Source organism: Harpia harpyja, chromosome Z (genome assembly GCF_026419915.1).
Source record: "Harpia harpyja isolate bHarHar1 chromosome Z, bHarHar1 primary haplotype, whole genome shotgun sequence".
Classification (NCBI taxonomy): domain Eukaryota; kingdom Metazoa; phylum Chordata; class Aves; order Accipitriformes; family Accipitridae; genus Harpia; species Harpia harpyja.
The window spans coordinates 70633278-70655113 of NC_068969.1; the positions used below are offsets into that span (position 1 = coordinate 70633278).

At 37.7% G+C, this 21836-nt stretch overlaps 1 long non-coding RNA gene across 1 annotated transcript in view; it reads left to right on the plus strand.

The window, feature by feature from the left end:
- Positions 1 to 21836, plus strand: part of LOC128137267 (uncharacterized) — a 69566-nt gene that overhangs the window by 20638 nt on the left and 27092 nt on the right. The window contains exon 2 of the long non-coding RNA XR_008233645.1: positions 8000 to 8159. This is a non-coding gene — a long non-coding RNA (uncharacterized LOC128137267). The remainder of the gene's footprint in view (positions 1 to 7999; positions 8160 to 21836) is intronic.

The window sequence follows — 21836 nt, forward strand, 5'->3', positions numbered from 1 at the left end:
ACTCATTGTGTTCTCCTATATAGTTAGTGTTTTCCACATCTTAAAATTCTGATATTAATCATATACCATTTCATTTCTGATATGCCATCATACCAAATGTCTTACTAAATCTGGATGAATTAAATCTACCACCTTTTGTACTTTAGAAATAATGGTTTTCTCATTAAAAGATAAACACTGAGTTAACATGGTACAGCCTAGTCTCCTTAAGTATAAACTAATGCTGGTTAAGCTAGACAGTTTTAAATGCAAACAACTAGCTCTGCCTCCTAGTTTTCAAAGTCCCTGATTCTGCAAATGCTTATGTATAGATCAAACTGCAAAAGTGGTCTCACATATGACAGGGTGGCTCATGGGAGAATACTTCTGGTGAAAGTTAAGGATCTGTGTAAATTCTTGCCAGTGTCAGGACCAAAATCATATAGGTGAAACTTCAAGATGTGGCCACTGACCCTGACCAAAAAAAAAAGTAAATAGAAGTAACTGCTAAAATGAACAGAGATGGATCTGTTTAAAGTGCAAGTGAGAAGAGGCCTATAGAATAATTCTAAGGTGTTAAAAGTGAGACAGATACAAGTTTGGCTCAGGCTCTCTAGGCTTTTAAAATCCAGATTTTGGTGTGTAGTATGGTGAACAGGATGCTTAGTATGGTGCCTCTCCCATTCCCTGCCTCTAAAAGCTGAACCAGAATGCTTGCTTTCAATTAGAATTCTAGCTGTTTCATGAATTTAGCTTACCTGTGCCCATTTTTAGGCCCCCTCTAGGTTCTTCTTCCATAAATTGCCATAACTGAAGTCTGCACAGAGCTAAATTTGCAATCTGTAAAAGAAAATAATGCTCTTTGCTACTGAAAATCAGGCATTTCTGGCATAGAGGTATTTCCAACTTTTTCCTAAAGAAATGTGTTCCAGAGGGAGGCATTAGTAATTTTGAGAATTATTCAAGTTTTAAAACATTTTTACAGAGTTCTTTGCAATAAAAAATATTTTTGCCTGTCATAAATTATCAGAAGCATAAAGTGTATATAGATCTATTATTAAAGATTGATTTCTTTTTTACTGACACCATTGTCCTAACTGCTAAGTGGTATTAAGCCAGGTCATCAGTACTGGGACATTGACCTTCACTATGCAGAAGTGACACAAATCATCTAGAGGTGTAAGATGTGCCTCCAGAAAGGGGCTTTCAAAAGGCTAGAAGTTGGAACTTTTTTCTGTTCCCTGGCTGGAGATTTCACTACCTACACATTTAGCCAGCAGTTATGACAAGCTTTCTGAGTACCTTACTGTACTAAGGAGTTGTTTCCCATGACTGAGTTTTCTTGTCTTTTGGCAATATCTGACATCCATTTAAATAAAATAAGCCAATTTCATATGTCATTTATGCAGAAATTGCACCAAGAAATGCAACCTTTTTCTGAATTTGCTCCTGACTCCTTAGAAATTAAGTGCAGTAAAAGTTGGATCTCACTAAATGAGACAATTACTTCATCATTTTTGCTGCTGATGCTGTTACAAGCATACTTCAAGGGAACTTCTTGTGGGCTTTAACAAACTGTTCTATGGGCATAAGATTTCTGAAGGAAGGAGAGCATATTCCTGAACCATAAACCATGAATGTCTGTCTGTTCTCAGGGAAGGCAAAGAGGGGTACAAATGAATGCAAGCTTTTCTTTCTGAAGATGCTACCCTTTGTATTGGCAGTGCCTTTGTACTCTGGGAAGTCAAAATCTTAAGATTTTGATAAGCAATCAGTGGAATCAAGTTCTCTTTCCATATCCATCTCATTCTGCACATCTCCCTCTTCAGAATCCCAAATGGAGTACCAGAGGCAACACAATTTTAAGTACTGGTTGACTTCTAAATTACCACACTACCAAATAGTTACTTGTCTTAGTCTTTCTGTTAAAAATGGCTCGATTTTTTTTGAAGTTACAGCATCTCTTTGAAATTTTTTGCTAAATGCCAGTTTTCTGGTATTAACACCTGTCAACATTTTTGTTTTCTAAATAACATGTAATATCCGTTAACCCAGGCTAAAATTTGTAAAACATTAGAAGTATGGAATAAAACTAAAAACATTTATTAAAAATTTGAAGTGTTAGTGAGTACTTTAATTATCTATAAAAACTACAGATCTTCTGCCTTTTTTCAGAGCTCTGAAGTGGCTGCTTTGAAGAACACACATCAGATGAGCTATGTTTGTGCCTATGCCCATGGGAAAGTGTATATGGAGAAGAAAAAAGCACTTCTGAGAACAATTCTGAGTGCCCTCCAGTTGAAAATAGAGAAAAAGCTAGAGAAGTCTGGAGTATTAGTAGCAATAATAATTAAATGAGCTGATAGAGTCCCAGAGTGAAGGGAGCTCTCAGTCACAAATCAGGTCTGCTATTAAGGTCTAGAGTAAAGATCCCTTGAAGTAGTAACCATTCTCTGAAAAGTACGGAGAAAAACACAATATACATGTGTAATGCACTCATTCAAGACAAATTGGCATGAGTTTTGATTATTTGGTGTTCTCTAAAGTGTGTTGCTGGTATCTGCTAGATTAAATGATACATGAATTTCTTCTATGAAATAGGTGCAGCTGTGCTTTCATCAGTGACCAATTCCAGATGCACCAAAACCAGAACCTCCTATTCTAAATCTCTGCTAGCTTGAAAAGTTAAATTGTTCACTTAAATAATTGCATTCTGGAGTGGATTGACCCTGGCCAGCAGCTAAGCTAAGCTTTGGTTAGTTTGAGTCAGCTGTCCGGATTCCATCGCCTCCCAACATCTTGCCCACCCCTGGCCTATTTGCTGGGAGGGCAGTGAGGGAAAAAGAAAAAGCCTTGATGCTGTGCAAGTGCTGCTCAGCAACAACCAAAACACTGATGTCTTATCAACAGTTTTAGCCACAAATCCAAAACATGGCACCTATGAAGAAAGTTAACTCCATCCCAGCCAGTCCCAGTTCACATTCCTAACTACACAAGCTTACCTGTAGTGAATAAGTGCAGTAAAAATAATGACAGGTAGGGAAGGTGATGGCACAGGAAGAACAGGGGTCTAACTTGTACTTAATTTTGCTGTGTGCTTTCCTGAACCCCTGAGCTGTGTTCTCTTAGTGGGAACTTAGACATTGCATGAAGTGCCTAACTGTAGGCATTGCTGAACATTTCATGCAACCCCTTTTCAAAAACTGAGTTGGAGTTTCTCAGCCTCCTTTTAAAAAATAAACTGTCCTAGGCTTCCGGCAGTGTGAAACAGCATATAATTCAGTGTGAATTCCTGAGGTACCTCGGAGCTACCTGGTGGATCAACACAATGTGGCTCAGCACCATGCAGGGAGCTCTGTATGAGCAGGCTCTTGAGCTTGCCAACTCAAGCTGCAAAAGCAGTACAGTGCAGGTAACATCATACTCAATGATGCCGAGACTCTCATCACAAGCATATAAAAGTCAGAAAAGCAAATAACTTGCTTGCCACTTCTTAAAGCAAAAGCCAGTGCAATTATAACTTCTATGTGTCAGAATGGTGCCTGTCAGAAAACAGTAGTGGATGACAGTTATGCCCCTGTTTTTTGTAAATTGTCATTTTCAATGAAGAACCCGTACTGATTTCTTCTTCTTTGCTTGTGCCGTATAACTACCATTGGATAAGCAATCAATCAATACCAATAGCACAAGAAATTTTTCCTTATATCTGTACTGAAAACAAAGTAGATCGAGGATAGTTTCTTAGTTCATATAATCATCCTCTACTTTTGTCCACTGGTGTGGGTTCTTTTAATCTATGAGGGGGAAAAAAGTGAAAGAATTTGAGAATTTATTTCAATTTATTTAATAAAAATAAGCCCCAGAACAGCCAGAGGTCTACCACTCATCCTTAGCTAAGGAATTCAGAGCTACTGGTGTGCCTGCTGGGTACCTGACTCCTGGTGCTATGGTGTTGCCTCAGAAAGAGGCACTTTCATTTCAGCCAAAGTGGTATGGATGTATTAAAGGAGCATGACAAGATGAGAGAAGTGGAAAAGCTTAAAGATAAGAATTTTGATAGATATACTTCAGTTGCCAGCTCTTGCCTATGAGGTGTGACCCCTGTATACGCTTGATGCTGTTCAAAAAATTCATGAAGTGCATTCCACAGTAAGGGGAAATGGATGGGTCGGTTCACTTGCCAACAATGAAATACAGGTATTTGTAGGGTGGAGTGAAGCTGCTATTTAACAGTGCATGAGGTGCTACACAACCTTTTGGTCAGGGTGGGAAGAATGCAGTAACAATTTGAAAGCACAGAGGAAATGACAGACTATAATTACTCACTGCAAGCAGGAAAATGGGGCTAGTGCCGCACCTCTCGCACAAAGCGGTAAGAGTCCTTTACTAAAGCATTTTATTGTTTTTTTCTTGAGAGCAAAAAGCTGAGCAGTATAACACTGAGGCGGTAGCTCAGTACTTACTCAGTGGTTGCAAATGGAGGAGCAATGAATTACCTGCCATTGCGGTTCCAGACTGGTGACAATACAAAGGGAGGCTGTACTGCAGGGAGGAATCTGCTGCCCAGGCTACACTGGCAGGTGCAGCATAACACTTAGATTAAACAGCAAAAATGGCCTTTCATTATGCTGCATCTTCTACAACTGCAGCTACTACTCATCAGCTGTAATGGTGTAGTATAACAGATTACAAACCTGTGGTATAAACACAAGTTAGTGCTACCTGCTGAATAATCAGCACCACTTTTATCCAATATTTTTTACATGGATGGATGATAGAAAACATCTAACCTTATTCTCCAGAGGGGCTGTACTTTGTCTTAAAATACAGCTGTAGGCAAACTCCATGTGTGTAAACCACTAAACTGTACTGCGTATAACACCAAAATTATAAACACGTGCAGGACTATTTTGCAGAACACCTACTGTAAATGTAACAAATTTTTAAGAATTTTAATAAATGGCATGAAAAAACTCCAAAATTGGCATCTTAGGTTTCTAAATTCATTGTGAATCAATAGCTTCATATCATATTTACTTACATTAAATATAAAAAGAGTTATTTTGAAACACAGTGGTTAAGCTTGTATATGAGCCTATAATAAAAAATATTAAATCAAAAGTAAGAAAGTTTTGATGGTGCAATGTCCAGAAAAGGCTACAGGTTACTCTGACAGATTACACTGTCTTTTTATTTCCTTTCCACAAGATTACATTTTTCCATTGAAACTCATAAATGGGGTTCTGAGAGATTTATTTACCTCTGACTTCGAAAAATGCTGAGTTACTTCTTTGGCATACTTTCAAAGATAAAAGGATTTAGAACTGGAACTAAGTGCACTCAAGTTTCAGATGATGACTCCACTATGTTAGTTTTATTTTCATTATTAAATTGTTTACATCAATGACTGGCAAGTAATTACCAGGGTGCCTTTCTTTCACAATTTCCCAAACAGTAAGGGATATTTATCTTGCCAAAGGCAAGATAAAAAAACATTCAGTCCCAGTCTGCTTCTTCATGCACCAGCTCTCCTCTCACAGGTGTGCTTCCCTGATTCTCTGTGGTAAAATTTTCTTGATCTTTGTAAGTGGAAAAGGAATGTCTGAAATAAAGGTGCCAAGTGTCATCAGTCTGAAGGTACACAGACATAGACCACTTTAAATGTAGATGGATAAGTACATCCTGTGTTACAAAACAATTGAGAGAAAAGGGGAAGTCTGGGATCCACTGAGGTAAATGGTGAAAGGACGTAGGTTTCCACCAAAAGCGTTGGTTCAATTTCACCAGCAGGTATTGTGATCTACTGCTTATCTGTATTGTACTGGGAGGTGGAAGTACTGGCACCAGTTTCCTAGATGACTGTGCATCCTTCACGTTTTCTCAATTTTTTTCCTCGCTCACAAAAGTAAGTGCTGTGTGCAGAGTTTGATGTAGTAGTAAAATATGACAAGCACCCAGCTTTGGAAGGAGGAAGAACTTGTGGTACCTGGCCATGTGCTTAATCATTTCAAAGCAGCTTTGAGGTTGAAAGAATCTGAGCAATCTGCCTTCCCAAACTGGAAGCAATATAGGGTAATGGAAAGCCATTAGACCAGGAAGAGTCTCAAATACTTATGAAAATCATTTATCTTCCCTCTACCACAGTTTCCTTAGCAGAAAAATGGGGATAAAACACTTACCACTTTTTGTGATAATAAAATTAAAAGAAAGACAGTGTTCAAATACTATGTATTGTGCTCTGGAACAGGAATTGGGTTTGTGGACTACTCCCAGTAAGGTGGATAACAACTATCTCAGATTCCAAGATGGAAAAAATTAATTTTCATTGTACTAACAGTGAAGTGGAAGCATTATTATGCCAGTGAACTTTATATGCCAGCAACATCTTGATTAAAATTCTAAAAAGTATTCTAAATTCTAAAAACAGCTGTATGACTATTAGAGCATTGACCCAAGGCTTTACAGTGAAGTATAAAACTGCTTGCACTGGTAGTTAAATGAACTGTGTAGATTGCTAGCTGCAAGCATGCATGAGAAAGAAAGAAATCAAACAAATCACTTCCAAAGTTTTATAGCAATCACATTAAGAGGGTGGTTCTGTGAGCTATTAGTTTGTGATGGTTTTATTTCATGTCTCTCTCATTTGTTCAGAAGGAACAGTTTAATGGGATAGAAAAATACAGTGTTTTCATGGCCCATGAAGCAGAGCTCCTATGTCACTCTGTAAGAAGTACAGCCATGCAACCTCTGAGGAATGAAAATTAAACCTGTGAAAAGTGCTGGAGAAGAGCAGCACAAGCGAGGGAGATACAGTAAACAGGGTAGCAATAGAGTGCAGGAGGGATGAACGTGCATGGAAGAGCAGCTTCGGCGAGTCTTGGTGTAGTGGGGAAGGAGTTTGAAGTGGTTGCTGTATGAGACAAGGAGCGGTAGTGTGCTTCCAGTGCCTTGTTCCTCTCTTCTCGGCTCCACTGTGCCTGTGCAGTAACACAAGGGGCGCGGCTAAACTGCAGAGGAGGTTCACGGAGGGCCAGGGTGGATGCATATAAAAGAAAGAATGGACAAATAACTATTTTAATTCTGCTTAGCTGCAGTAGGGAGATGTTTTCTACACAGGCAGAGAGGGTGGTTTAGAGAGCCTTCAGGGTAAATGGCAGTCAGTATTCACACAGGCCACACACAGGGGTCATGCACACATATGCACACAAACGCTTGTGAAAACAAATCCTTTGCAGAGGCTGTCTCAGCAAACATCTTAAAAATATGCATTTCACCCCCCATGCCGAAGGATGCTTTAGGACCTTTATGATTGTTGTTCAGGCAGCACTGCAGACCATGTCAAGAAACACAGCATGTAAAACAGAGAAAGAGGTGGAACAAAATAGAAAGCACAAACTTTACATTGGAAATAAACATAGAATATGCTTGCTGCGTACGCAAAATGTTCCTTGGACAGGTGGGCTTTCAGGCATTTCAAGACAAGGATGACATATCTCTGCCTATTTCAGTTTTTCCATGCAGATGTAATAGTGTGTCATCATTAACTCTACCCAGCAGGCCTTAAGCTAGACGTGCATTTTTTGTCTGTGTATGCTATAACTAGAAAATGAAGTAAAGCTGAACAGCCTAGTGCTATGTTGGTTGTGTATGAGGCAAGTAAAACCAACTGCAAGAAGGAAAGTCCCACAACATTTCAAGGTATTATGTAAGAGCCCAATCACTTTTATTTGTAAAATGGTATTTTTCTTTTTGGCTCTTGTGACCAAATGCTTTACCAGAGTTACCTGAAATAAGACACACAAGGAAGTATTAGTCTGTACTACTCTTCTCATGCAATCTGGAAATCAGTAACTGTGGGTTAAGTGGGGCACAAGCTTTGTGTGTCTTCTGTATATAACTCCCTATCTACTGTCCCTCTGCTCTCTCATTGTTTTGAACCTGCAACCCCATGCTCCATAGTCAGCACTTAGAGAAAACCAATAAGGAATTTGTCAATAAAATGCATCTTTTTCTTTTCCAGAACATTCTTCCTGAGAGCCCACACCCATCTCCAGCCCACGTGGGATTTTGTGCCTAAAGCAGAGAGCCCTTTCCAAACAAGAGCAGCCCACGGCCTCACTGGAGACCAGGTGGCAGAGCGTTTGGCACAGGGACATCAGCCCAAGTTTCCCACCTTCCAAGTAAGGGGAAGAGCTATTGGTTATTCAAGGTGGGTCTGGTACAACTAATAAGCAGGAGATACTAGTAACGCCAGGACTTTAATCTTGTTTCCATACCTCAGTTCAATACCACAACTTCTGAGGATGAGTTCTTGCACTATTTCTCCCCTTTACCATTATTTAATTTAGATCAAATCTATATCACTCTTTAAACAAAAATTTGGCTGCAGAAATATTGCCGAAGAGATTTAAGGATGTTACCTTTTCGTTCTAATGATTTGTTGTTGCTGGTGCTGAAGAATGAATCAAAGACTGTATGGCAAAGTGGTCACCAAGTGAGGGTTCACTGCCTGGCTCCCATGCCCCCAGGCAGCTGGGGGTGAGTGGTGTTTCCTGCTCCCAGAAGTGATGGAGCCCTGTGAGGGTTGGAAGGTGATCAGGATGTTAAAACAGAGCCTATTAAAGCAGAGCGGTCATTATAATGCTGTACCTACTTGAGGAGATGGTTGAATTCTGGGAAAAACTGCAGATCTGGGTGTCATCTGCTGAAAAAAAACACAAAACAGGGAAGACTGTAGTTTAGGTAGCTGGTTGCAATAAGGAGACAGAAAACTACTTCCGTTCAAGCTAAAGAAAAAAAAGTTGAACAGTGTGGAAGTCCAGAACTGTTCATGATCACTTCACAGCCATCTTGTGGAAATCAAAGGCCAGATTTACTTTCTGTATCTCTTCCCTGTGCTGTAGGTACAGGAAGAATCAGTCTTATAAATAAGCATTCATCCTATACTGTCTGTGTAAATAAGTTGTGCCATTGTTCAGTTCATACACATTTTAAAAAGGAAAAGAAAAACTACTCAGATTGAAATTCCTGAAAGAGGTATGATTTTAGAGGGGGAGAGAGAGATGTACTTGATGTATATGTGATATATGTACTTAATTTTTTTGCCTCATGATACAAGCAGGCAAACTTTGCTAAATTATTATCAACGGAGAATTAGAGACAAGAACAGACCATGCAAGAAGGTGTCACTACCACTCTGGAGTAACTCATAGCAAATGCAGTTCTTCCTCAAATGTGGAGCCAGTTACATGCTTTTACTACAGTGGTTTGCAGTGCTCAGTCTGAAAGGCCATAGTAAGCAGTCCACTGCCAGTCTGCTCAACCACACTGAGTAATGTATTAATAGTAATGCATCAGTTCTGCCTGGCCACTCAGATGACCAGAGACCTTCAACCTTGACAGTGATGGACTGTTCCCAACCACCTAAAGAATAACAAGAAAACATGCAAACAGTTGATTTTCTTTAAAGTTCATGATGTCTGTATTCTTTCTGGATGCAATTAATGCTCGAAGAGTACGTAAGACACTACTCCATTATTTGGTATCCTTTCTGAGTGAATCCAGTAGAGTGTCTCCTTGAATGGAATCCATATAACAATTAAAGATTAGAGTGTGATATGCGTAGGGGTTGGATACACTGCCAATGTAACTATATCTTGCTTTTAAATTAGTAAGGGTTGATGTTCCCCTTTTTGTTTACGAGCAATACACTGCAGGTAATGGCAGAGCATCTCTCCACCTAGCTCTCACTTTGCTGAGCTGGATCCTAGGAAGGACTGAAAGAGAAATTAAGTCATAGTATTCCTACTCCACAATAAAATCCACATAGTTTTCGGTAATGAAAAGCTTTCTGTACTCCTTAACCCATCTTTAACAGACTACACAATTGTTTCCATGTCATAATGAGCTTCAGTGACTGCTATCCTGGCCTGGATTCAAGTTGATGATCTGCATCTGTCTATTTCCAATTCACAGCTATAAAAGTTCATTGTTTGTTATCAATTCTTTTCTGCAACTGCATGCTCAAGGACACAGACTTGCATCCAGGTTTGCATATGAAAAATTCTGGACATCCAAAGGATATTTGTTCTGTTTTGGATTGGGGTTTGGCTTTTTTTCCCCCTTGCTTTAGCTGTTGCTGCACACACTAATGAGAAATTAAGTTGTTTGAGAAGTAACAGTCTGCCTGATTGCTTAACAAAATAAGTGCAAAACTTTGCCTAGGTGTCAGAAACTTCGTTCAGTTTCCAAGCTTCCTTCCACCTGACTCTTATCAGGTTATACTGAAATCTGTGTGGGTTCAGCACTTGCTGCCTGAGTGCTCTTGAAGCAGAATTCCAGAGCTTCACCAAAGCCACAGAGGATATACTCACCATAAATGTTTGATGGTGGATATTTAAAGTTATTGCAATAAATCAGGGATAGTAAGAAGTAGGAGAAGCTCCTTCACTAGAGATCAGTGGAGAAGAGGATGGCTAGGGTAGCCTGAGGGCAAAAGCCTCTTGTTTAGTAAAAGAAAAAAAAATGTCAAATTTGTTGATTCTTTACAAATGACATAATGATGCAATGCATTCTGAAGGCTATGAGATTCATGATCAAATTAGATAAACACTTTCAAAACACAGTCAGCCATAAGTGAAAGTAGAAGATACCCTTCTTACTAAGGGTCAGGGGTTGAAGCTAGTGGAAGAAGCAGCAAGAAGGGAGAGGCAGTGGATACAAGGAGGCAGAACATCGCTCAAAGTTCAGATAAGAGCCACCTTTAAAATAAAAAAAAAAGCTTGCCAAACAATTGTTTTTAAAGTTCTCTTTTTAAAGTTCTGAAATTTTCAGGTTATTTCCTCAAAATATATTGCCTCATACAACTGAATGTGTTCTGTTAGAAACGTATGAAATATTTGCAATGAAAGTAACAGTTTTCAGCAGTTTTCACACTTCATTTCTGCCTGTAAATGAGCCTATCTTGCCAAAAACATTGTTTTATTTTGTGAATGTTTTAAAAGGGGCTTTGCTAATGGAAAAATATCTCCTTTCCAGGAAAACTGATGTTCATCTGAACAGAAAGTACTGCTGAAATTAGAAAGGTTAGCACGGCACAAGAGCTTTAGCCGGGAGAATTAGTAAGAGCCTCTTGTGATCTCTGCAGGCACAAAGTCTCAAACTTTCATTCCTCAGCTAACTAGTGCAAAACAGAAATTGTCCACACTGAAAAGCAATATTATCAGCATTGCAAAACAATGTAACTTACAGAATTGCTGCAATAATTTGGACCCAAGTCCACCTAGCCCCACAGACAGTCTTGAAAAGTGTCTGGTATATTTATGGTGAGGATAGCGTGACTGTTCCTACCATACATTGCCCAGCCTTCAGTAGCCAGTGTTTGAGACATTTATATCTCAAGCCTCCAAGTTCCACGACTTGGAGGTGTGGAGAAAGTCGGTACTTCTTCTGTTAGTGTTAAATCTGTGTATGATAATTTCACTGCATGTTCCTGATGCTAATTTCATTAGATCCTTCTTTATGCCTCTTCAGTACAGTAATAATTTCATCAACCTCTGTGATTCCTTTCCCCTTCCTTCTTCCTGCCTCAATCCTCACTTCCCAAACTGAAGCATAATTTTTACTCAACTTTTCCTGTATGACCACTGTTTTATACTGCTCTTCATTCTGTTACCCTTCTCTGTTTTTTTTTTTTCTTATTCTGCAATAGTCTTTTTGAGATAGCAGTACCAAAGCTGCACAAAATTGTCAAATCTGGATACATAGTAGATTTCTATAGCGTAACACTTCTTGTGTCATCTGGATGATGCTCTGAGAGTAAAACTTGAGAATTTAATTCCTAATTAAATTGTCAAGCAGTCATCACAAATAAATGCACTCTTCAAACACTGTGCAGTGCTCCATCAGTGAGTGGCTGTTTGGTAAATATTAGTACCAGTACTCACACTTTGCCTAAGGAATGAAAAACAAATTCTTGTAGCTGATAACATGGAACAGTAAGGGATACTTTCAGTGCTAAATTGCACTAACCTTGGTAGTTTGTCACTGGATGTCTGCAGAGTTGCGTAACTACAAATTACAGCTTTCACAAGATTTCCGGGTGAGAATAGTTTTATCACATATAGAACCATAACTTGGGGGGCTGAAATTCCAAAACTGATGCAGTAAGCAATTTATGGAAAATTTTTCAACATAATTTTTACCAGTCATAATTGTCAAGGGTTTATAGTAGATGCTTCTATATCACAAATGAGCTTTTGACTAGTATTTTTATAATATCAGACCTTCTCTATTTTTTATAATATAATCTTACTAATAAAAGACTGTTACAGGCAAGAATTCACACCCCTGACAATTTACACTGAAACCAAGAAGAGGCCAGTACATATTAATACAATTTCAAGCATAAGTTCACTGAAAGCATAAACTAAAATTCTGTCAATTTTTTCTGGAATGAGATATGCAAAGCTGAAAGGGCTAACTTCTTTTTCTCTCTTGGAAATCAGTCAGTTCTGATCTTTGGGCTTAAGTAACAAATAGGAACAGATTTAAGTCATGGGGAAATAACGTTGATATTCACAACATATTCAACATAATCCTAATAAACGCTTTTTTGACATCACATATCATACCAAATATCAAGTTCTAGAAGAGACTGATCACAAATAATTTTCATTCAGATTAGCAGTGACAGAGGAACTACTTCTGAAATAAGTTCTAAAGAAAATGCATTTAAACAATAATGTAGGAAATATATAGCTGTAATTGATCTGGAGATACTTTCCTCTTCTTCATATTCACCTGAGGCATACATATAAAATATGTTTTCCACGTAGTTTTACTCAATTTATTCTAATAGTCTGGGCAAGGTTACCTTTTTTTTTTTTCAAGATTAATTTTATTGACGTCACTAGAGATAGAGGTATCAGAATTTCCACACTAAGTAAACATCTGTGAAGGCTATGAAATGACTGAAGATGGTAGGCACCCTTACGGATTTTTTGTAAACTAAACCAAGCTTTCACACTTAGGCAGCACACTGGGGTAAAAATGAAGCAGAAAAGGCAAGGAAAAGATAGCATTATCTTTGACATGATCTGTTAAACAAGAAATAACGCCTGCCTGCATTCTCCTTTATCCCCCCAACACACATATCCCCCACCCCAAAACAGCAACTGTGACATCCTGTAACTTGAAACCAATAGTTTAAAGCAGTTTAGTGTTGTGTAAATTACAGTCTGCTACACAAATAATTTGCACTGAAATGTTTATCAGCTCTCTGACATAGCTGCTTCCATTTATAGCTTATAAACTGTTTTTTACTGGTTCCTTCACATCTGATAACGTGGCGTGAGAACAGGTGGTGAAAATGTTAGGCAATTATGAAAGCCTCTGTTTGCATGTGTGTGGTCTCTTGGTTTGCAAGGCCACTGACCACATATGAAGGCATTGTAAAAGTCTCAAAGTTAGATTATCAGCCTCTGTTGTTGAGTGCTGCCCTAACTGCAGCTGGAGTCTTTCTGGACTGTAAACAGCTTTGTTGAAGGGTTAAAAGTTCAGAATTATCAAAACCTATGTTTAAGAACAAAATTTACTCAAAGTAAATCACAAAATAATTTTAAATCTTACTGTGTAAGTAGTGTGGCTGGGTAACTGTCCAGTATTCCAGTGTAAGGTGGGTTTCTTAGTAAGGCTCAGAGTGATATGCTGGCCAGGCAGGAGCAGTTATTTTTGTTGTATGTTACCATTGCACCTTTAGAGAATTTGCAGCAAACTCTGCTGGAATAAGTTGGCTGTCCAGAGATAAATTAGTAAGAGTTGTTTAATTTTCTTTGCAAGGAGGGATAAAACCCTTCTGCAATTTTGTCATGAAAATATCCTCCAGGAGAGTCCTTGCAAATTCTTCTTACTCAATTAAAAATATCTACCTTTAGCAGCGGAATACAGTCTAATTCAAGATTCAGATTTTTATTTTAGCAAAACAAGAATAAAGTGTTGTGATTAGTAATCTCTGATCAAGAAAAGATCAAACCAATGGTAAAATCTTGCAAATTATTATTTACAGGTATAAAGCCTTTTAGCCAGAATAAAGGCTTTTTGTAATTCAAAATGCTTTCAAATTTTAATGCCATTATTGCTAAGAACTTGTTTGCCTTGGAAGGTGTAAGTGCTGCAGGACTGTTTCTCGCCAGTCGGTATAGTCCAGCTCAGAGTATTTTTCACTATTCTCCTGCATTTGGATGTGACAGGTGCCATTTGCCATTATACAGAAACAAAAATAACTTCAAGTATTTGCCCTACAGCCACAATAGGGATGCACATGTTGGGTTTCAGCAGCCATTAAAATAATCTTTGTAGAATTGAAAGGAACAAAGAAGAAATAGGGAGGATATTCTACAGATGGTGCAGTCTTGCATTAGTGCTTTCATCACTGTATTCCTTCCCAACACATCTGTATTTATCCAGGTCCCCCTCCCATTTAGTGTGCAGTCATAACCTCCAGAAAAAGAACATGCACTCTAGTCCAGGATTTTAAGTACAATGAGGTCTCTTCCATCTACAATGCATATACTTTCAAGAGGAATTCAACAACAGGTCTATGTAGTTTATTTTATCAAAATGCCCCCAGCACGTTTCCAGTACTGTTGACTGAGTTGGGAAAAGGGTGGCAGTTCTGTACATGAAAAGTTCATGAACCATAATCATTTTGAAAGAAGCATGTATCAGAAAGGTTAACTGCTTGACCTTCACAGAATTCCTTTGGGATCCGGTAAAATACAATATACCCTGAGATCATTGTACTCAAGTTTCTGAGGACTAATTTTGCTTTTTGCATTTTCCTTTCTTGCAAATTTGGTTGCAAATAGTCCTGAAAGTCAGTGTATGACAATAAACATCATTGTGTGTTCCTGTTGATAATTTCTAAAATTCCAGGCAAGAAAGACATGCCTGCTGCTCACATTTAAATATTTCAGAATTACTGCAAATATCAGTTCTCGGCTGTTTGGCCATTAAGTTATTTATAACAAGCTAACTCTTTCTGCAGACTCATTTTTTGTTACATCTGTATCCCAGTATCAGCGACGTATGTTCCTCTATTTGTCTGAGTTTATGGAATTGGACTCGTCCAAATAAAGAGAGAGGTTTTTGAATGGACTATGATTGTGTACTTGGCAAGAATTTTTTCAATTTATACTGTTCTGACACGTTCAGCATGAGCTTGTATTAGAGTTTTAGCTTGCCCTTTCAAAGTGCATTTTAGGAAAAAAGCTATTTTTCATTTTCATATTGTTACTGACACAAAAATGTGTTGTATTTTGTTTCATACCCATGTCAAACAGTGTCTGTCAAAAATATTTTAAGATTGCAAAATCACATGTCCAGAAATTAGTAAGTGGCAGAATTCAAGTAGTCTGTCAACTCCAAGTTGTGTCCCTTTGGGAATCTTTTGAAAAGTTGTTAAGAAAACAATCATTTATTTTTCCAGTAGACCCTCAACTTCGGCAGTGCACACAACAGATACTATTCAGTGAATGCAACATCTGGTGAAAATCTCAGAAGTCCCCAGCACTTAATGCTAACAAAATCCCATTTCATTTCCATTCTCCATTATTTGCATGCTGGAAACATTTTTCAGCTGAAGCTTTTCTTAAGAAATTTCAATCTGTAGTGAACACTAGAATGGGAAACTTTAGTTAAAATTATTAGTCACTGTCAGGAAATGATAGAAAACATGATTATAACAGAAAGTGGTAGGCTACTTCTGCTGCTTGTGCTATCATCACAGCAGTAATTATGTGTTCTTAAAGGATCAAATTCATTAATACAATTTAAGATAACTGATACAATGGACTACGGTGGCTTTGCAATGCAGGTTGTAGTTGTAGAGAATGCCCATGACAGTTCACACTGAGAAGGTGTCCCTGTTCAGAAAAGTAGAGGAAAAAAGTAGAGACAAATGCAGCCTAACCCAAGCCCTTTTTCCTCCCTGCTGCTGGGGATTATGTGTGCTGAAGGCTCCAGGCACTTGCAGAAAACAAGGAAGTTAAAACAGAGATTTTCAAAGGTTTGATGTTAGATGAGTGTGTCTACCTAAGGGTTCCTGTGCAGTAGGACTGTGGGTGACACATGGAGATACTGTGCCACTGATCTTCCTAGTAACTTTCCTCATGACCTTTCTGTCATGACTTTTCTGCTTACTTTGATACCCAGTTCTGGAAAAGCTGAAATATAAACCAGAAGTGTTTATATTGACATGTACTTCTAACTACTATGATTTATTTTTCAAGTTTTCACTATTATGCAGCAGAACCTGTTAAGTCAATGGTATAAATGGTAACTGACTTCTTAATATTAAATACAAAATTTTCTGCAGACATCTTAGCTAACACTGAAGCTTGGCCAAGTAAGATGGTCTGTAAATACAAAAAAAAAGAAAGAGAGGCAGCACTTTCAGCAAAGTTACAACATCAAGATAAGAAGAAAAAAGTTATTGACATCTTTTGCTTGCTTTTTACCTTTCAAGCATTGGGCTACATTTCAACTAAGTTTTCAAGCTTTCTTTGAAATTATGGGCAATAACATTTATAAATGAAGCAGAGGATTGTCACATATTTGCAAGCTACTAAGAGCTGGGACAGAAAAAGAGCCATCCAATATCATGAAGCTTGCAATGCAGTGCAAATGTTCTTTAAGCTCAGCTGTCACCCCTCACGTTGTGCTACATGATTGTAAAAATTGCTTCAAAATCTCTATGAGTGTGTGTGTGTTTAAGCACTAAGAACTGTCAGAGTACATATGGAAAACAGACAAATTGAGATGTATTTGATATGGAACAGATTGTAGGGTTACTAGTGAGGGCATTATAGGTTTAAATTTCCTAAAGAGAGGGTTCTTTGGGGCGGAAAAACAAAACAAAACAAAACCAACGAACCACCAACAACAAACCTCCCTGCAGTAAAGAAACCAAGCTCTGTTTTTCTTTTCCACCTATAGGACCTCACTCATAGGATGAGTAGTAGGGTATTTGATATGTAGCCATAGTGTATAGCCAAGTTTGTCCTAAAAGCTGCACTGGTATACGTTGCCCTCTAGAAAATGATGGTGTGGAACTGGTTTCTATGGAGATCCCAGCTTGCATCAGAAGATCATTATAAAAATGTTGTATGGTATTCAGAAAATTACAGTGATCTATAGGAGGAAGGAGAGCGTTATTGGGTGTTTGGGGTTTTTTTTTCCTTTTCTTTTCTTTTTGAGCCAGTTCTATCATCTGCTTCAGAACTTCAGCTTGGGAAATGAAGCCTAGCCATAGTTTACATAACTGTATAAATAATGTCAGCTGTAGAAGCATTCACACAACGTTGACAGCAATGGATAAAAATACATAAAAACTCCATTGCTCAAACATTGCCTTTTAAGTACAGTAAATCAATGAGCTTAAGTTCTCTGAAACACCGAGTTGAAATATGAATGCTTATAAAATATGGGGCTCCCAAGCAGATGGGCTAAGGGCTGCTTGGCAATTTGCATGTAAAAGCAAAAATTTCCCAAATGGCCACTGTTCTGGATCCTTTTACATTTAAGCTGCAAACTGGCAATACCATGATCCAGGTCTGTAGAACTGCTAACCTATCACAACTTCACATGAGGTTAGTGGGAACTGCAAGGCTTTACCATTTTCGAAAACCAAGATCAAATGCCACACATCAGTTACCCAGAAATATATAACTGCTTAATCCCTTTTGCCTTTTTGTTGTAGAATTGTCATTGATAATGAAGTTTGTTAAACTTCATTTTCTGTTTTATTAACATTAAGGGAAATATGAGAATTCCTTCTGAAATTTGAACTGCTTGTATATTGACAGCAAGCAATGACATCACATATGTCATTGGAGACATTTGCAATCTTGGTCATTCATGTGTACTTTCAAATTGTGTGCTATTATGAAAAATTAGATGTACAAAGTGCTTTTTCACTGTCTGGTCTTTTTTTTCCTCCACTCACAGGCCTCTGTTCTATAAAGGCTGTCAGGCATAATGCAGGTTGCTTCAGAAAATTAAAGGAGGGACTACATGTCCAGCTAGCTGGCAGTCTTGTTTGCTCTGCTGCTTCTTTACAGCCCAGGAGCTGAGTTTATCAGTACGGCTGTGGTGTTTCTATTGCTGTCCACTAAAATATTTGGAGTCGGTCAGCATGGTGAAAATAGGAATTAGCCAACAAGCTACATTTAAGGAATTTACACATGGTCAGGCCTCATAATACAGTATTTGCTTTTGTGTGAAAGCTTGAGACTCTGTCGAACTCATAAGACCCGAGGTCACAAGTATTATAACAGGACAGGCAAACACAAAGCATCACGGCTGAAACTCCTCCTACTCCCCCACATCATTAAAGAGCAAAAATCAACAACAGAATTGAAATTGCAAGTAGATATACATGAAAATAAATATCTCATGCCCAATTTTGCAACTCATTCCTTCAGCTTTACCAGGGTCTTCTATTCATAACTTATTGTTCTAACAGATGGATAAAATCAAACTAAATTCTTACAGATCATTAAGGCTTTATTTAAGCATTTTTTTCAAAAAGCAGAGAAAATGTTAAATGATTAGCAACACTCAAAGATCTACTCTTCAGCTAAGTACCTATCATCCCATAGTTTGTGATACAGGTTAAATATTTGCCTCCTAATTTGGCATCTTATTTACATAAGACTGCTTTTCTCAAATAATTACCCTTTACTGATATCACTGATAGTTACAAATGGGATGCAGTCATGGAATGCAGTGTATCTCAGTGCAGGGGGAGATTAAGATTTACTTTCTGTAATCTTATGAAATAATGCCTACATTATGTTAGTGCTCTTCCCCATTCTCTGCCTTATTTCAGCCATGCGTTCCTGGCCATCTAAATACTCACCAGAAATGTAAATGGAGCAGATCTTGTTTCCAATGACTGACATTTTTATTTGTATGAATTTGCAGGGGTTTTCTGTTTAGCCTGCTAATGGACAGAATTATGGAGATCCTTTTTAACGCTTGCTCATGCCAAAAGATTACACATAGAGATGGAGGGAGCAGCTCTTTCCATTTTCTGCTACCAATCTTATATACTTCATACCTGTATAAAATTCACTTTGTAGTATTTTTCCATTTTTTTCATTTAGGGCTGTTTATGAAACATTTAGTTCACAACTTTATTGAAATAAAGCAGAATTGTTGAGAGTTTTGAATAAAGAGACTCTACAGAAGGCTGTTCATTTCCTGATGTGCAGGAATATATGTCTTCCTCGTCTGGCCCAGTGTTCAGTTTTACAGTTAAATGTACTGACAGATTTCAAGGTAAGAAAGGACTATTTTGCTCATTTAGTCTCACCCTGCAGCTATTGCAGACCAGAGCACTTTTTTCACATTTTATCAAGGCCCAGATCCACAATTATTTCTTTACATAATGGGAGCTAAGCAACCTGAAAAACTTGTGGGAAGCCTGTAGATTTTATTGGAAATTAGTTTTGCCTAAACCATGAGGTGCTATTGACAGTAGATTTGATCTGCTACATTGAACTTGAATTTCAAGAACAGAACACCAGGCAAAGGTGCAAAGACCAAAAGGTTTCCATTAGGGAATAATAATAAGAGTCAAACCTATCCAAAGTTCAAGTCTGATTGCATGGAGAGTGACTGGACGTTTTTATCACCAACTGTACAAGCAGAGAATTGGCAGATTCCATCTAACCTCAAAGAAAAGCTACAAAAAAGCCCCAACTAGCAACTTCACCAGGTTTTAGTAGAGTAGCTATCAGATGTCTGGGAAAATAATTCCTCAGTTTTTAAATGATCTACACAAAAAAATGGATTGAAGTGTTTTGGCTGGACAGTTTGACTTGGCTTTTTGTTTGCTCTGGAGACAAGCAAGATTACATCATATAAGATACTAAGTTTCTCACAGTCTTGGGATCAAATTTATATGAAAAGTTAAAATGGAAAAAAAATTAAGAACAGTGCCTTACTGAAGTTTGCCTTAACAAACCAAACCAACCAACCAACTAAAAACAAAACAAAACAAAAACAACAAAAAAACCACCTTAAATTTTCTTCATTTTTGGGAAGGTCTTTTCTTCAACCAATAAAAGTTTTTATTATTTTGGGACTCAAGAGTTTACAGGAAACAGAATGCTAAGTCAGCAATGCACACTAAGCAAGTCTCATAAACAGTAGTTCAGCACAGGATAATAACAGAGCTGGACAAGAAGCTGTGTTTTCCCTTTTTCAACGTTTTAAAAAAAGAAAAATTCTCATCTCACAATAGGACAAACAAAGATTATGCACATTTTTGCAGGAACTTCAGGTGTTTTCCGTGAAAACAGAATAAAAAACCCAGAGTTTTTTACACCAGAGCAGTTGCTTAGCCCAGGAGACTTGAACAGAGCCAAGGTTCAAATTCTCATCTGAACCAGCCAGAATAGGCTGGTTTACCACATTGTAGGTGAGTTTCCTGAACATTTTTGTCCGGTAGTGCATTTCTGTGTGACTTGAAATTCCTCTTTTTGTTGTCAAAATGGTCATATATTTGAAAGTTTCATGATTTGTAATTTTTTAAGACAAAAGAGCTCATCTGAAAACATCTGACTAGTCCTAATGAATGTATGTTTTATCTCAAGGTTTCAGTCTATTGATTGATGTCTGTTGAGTCTTAATATTTTTAATGTCCTTTCATTAGGTATCCTGTTCATGTTAAAGGATCCTGTAGATTGGTTGCAAAACTTGTACTCCAGTGCTCCAGTCATTTCAATTGGCTTTTAGTCAAATTAAAATGTAGTTTTAGCCAGTATTAAAATTGGTATATCTAATTTGGCTTAAGTCTGTATGTGAACAAGTCCTTTTATAGTAAGTGGAAAAGTGCTATTATTTCACCAATCTTCTATTTTTTCCTGAAATCTAAAATCAATTTTAATGCAGTTTCTTTTCAGAACTGTGCAAGTACTGTAGAGTCATTAGGCATTTGAATTAAGGGGTTATATGGAAAGGCCTTATCATTCAATTCATTAACTTCAGGAGGGGGAGGCTCTATCTTCTGTTTATATTCAAGGAAATGAATGTCAAAGACTGCCATGTGTGTGGTGTAAATAAGAAAGGCCACCAGTGGAGAGTTTCCATTTTTGTGATGAGAACATAAAAGTCAGTTGCTTCTGTTCCAGAGGTGATATTTTACTTAGACATCTGCTCTGTTTGCAAAAAGGAGGCAAAACATCTTTTGTTATTGATTTGCAGACTGAGAGAGTTGGACATCAATTAAGTTTGAGCCTATTGAAAGTCCTTCTGTAAACCTTCATGTTTTAATGATAGACTGAACAGTTCTTTTTAAAAATACAATTTAGATGAGAGACAGAGGGAATAAAGCAAATAGAGGGTGTGGGTTATCATGAGAATAATTACACTACAACTCTGATGCATTTTGCTTCTTGTCATTAATTTTCCTAGACTGTAATTCTACTATGAAAACTTTGCCATGAGGAATTATATCCTGCTATTCTAAAGCCTTAACCATAGAAGAATGCAATTTTTGTGTATGTTTACTCGGAAAAAAAAAGATGATGAATCTGGCCATTTACAGTGGCCAAAGGTGACAGGATTTTAAAGGAATTAATTTAAGGTATTTTGTCTGCTGCATTCCTCTTGACTTCTTCAAGACAAGTTCCTTATTCTTTGGAATACCTTCTGGATGAATAAAAGCAAGGCCAGGGCTGAATATTAGAATTTTTATTACAATTATGTGGCTCAAATAGTTTTGAAAATGAAGCAAAAAGCATTATATTCAGTTATTATATATTTATCCTATACCACCATCATTCAAATAA